Source organism: Belonocnema kinseyi, chromosome 2, assembly GCF_010883055.1.
Source record: "Belonocnema kinseyi isolate 2016_QV_RU_SX_M_011 chromosome 2, B_treatae_v1, whole genome shotgun sequence".
Classification (NCBI taxonomy): Eukaryota; Metazoa; Arthropoda; class Insecta; order Hymenoptera; family Cynipidae; genus Belonocnema; species Belonocnema kinseyi.
This window is the reverse complement of record NC_046658.1, coordinates 169,204,420-169,205,751: the sequence shown is the minus strand read 5'-3', so window position 1 is coordinate 169,205,751 and position 1,332 is coordinate 169,204,420. Positions and strand designations below refer to the sequence as shown.

At 32.9% G+C, this 1,332-nt stretch overlaps 1 pseudogene; it reads left to right on the top strand.

Annotated features, from left to right (window-relative positions):
• The first annotated feature begins 439 nt into the window (after nucleotides 1–439).
• The window catches only part of LOC117168049, a 118,412-nt pseudogene continuing 117,519 nt past the window's right edge, over nucleotides 440–1,332 (top strand).

Sequence of the window (1,332 nt, the reverse complement as noted above, 5' to 3'; positions counted from 1 at the left end):
TTTTTATTTAAAATTTTACTATCATGTTGAAAACAATTAAAAATTTTTTTTTGTTCAGTTATGTATTTGATTATTATTATTATATATATATCCATATTATGTGCAACTGGAAAACATAACCTGAAAATGGACGTATGCATGAAATTAAGAATCACGCAAAAGATCCAAATCGCCAATTTCTTCAATTTCTTTCAAATGGGGAGCAAGATATAAATAGAAGACCACCGAAGTCTTCCGAAGCCTTCAGATCGGCAATCATCGTACAGCAGAACTCCGAGGTCGAATCGTGCATTTTCGGCTTACATACGAATTCACAGTGGTAATCATGCACTTTCTGTTTTGCGGCTCCCAAACGGTAGGTATAGTGGGGGTAATTTCCATCTACGATCTGGCAGCTCTGGTTCTCAGGCATTACCACCGAAATTCATGCATCGTAGAAGTGGGAGCTATTTTCACGATCGTGTCTTTAAGAATCCGATTCCTGAATCTGTCGTACCTTTTGAATCTGAATGTATATTACTCTGGAATACTCTTTATTACAAGCGGATTACTCCGAATGATATGGAAAACTAGTGGATAAACGCAGAGTGTATGTATTACAAGTGAAAAATTTGGTGTGTAAAATTCCACATAAATCTGTCATTCCTGCTTTTGACCAAACATTTTTTTATTTAATAAAAGAAATGTATAAAAGAACATTTTTTTCGAAGAGTTCCATTTTTAAGCAATACTTGGAATTAATTAAAAATACCTAGAATCAAATAACAAACTATAGAGAAAAGTTTTCTAGTAGCTTAATAACTGTTTAAAGATTTATTAAATTTGTTATAAAAAATACTTGAGTGAGAATAGATTCATGGGGGGGGGGGGGGGGGGGGGGGGGGGGGGGGGGGGGGTGACAGTGATTCGGCAACTAATTCGCACTATTTTGGAACTATTTATAGACAAAAAGCGTATTTTAAGTAAATTCGTGAAAGATAATAAATAGTTTATTATGTTATAAACAATTATCTACAACTGATACTTATGATGAAATAAATCAAGTATTTGTCTACAGAATCGACTAAATGCCATACGGAAGTGTAATTGACTTGTCAGAATTAGTCACCTGGTAACAAATAATGATTGTTTAAACAAAATCAATCAAGAAACTCACTGTTTGGCTATTTTTAGAGGTAAAAGCTTGGTTCCTTCAAAGTAATGAAGTGTAAATAACTAAATTCTAGATCTTTAGAAGCTTAAATGCCCATAAAAAATGTTTATTGCTAAAAATGATTATTTAAACAAACTTGATGAACAAATCCTTTTTCCGGCTATTTATAGTGATAAAAC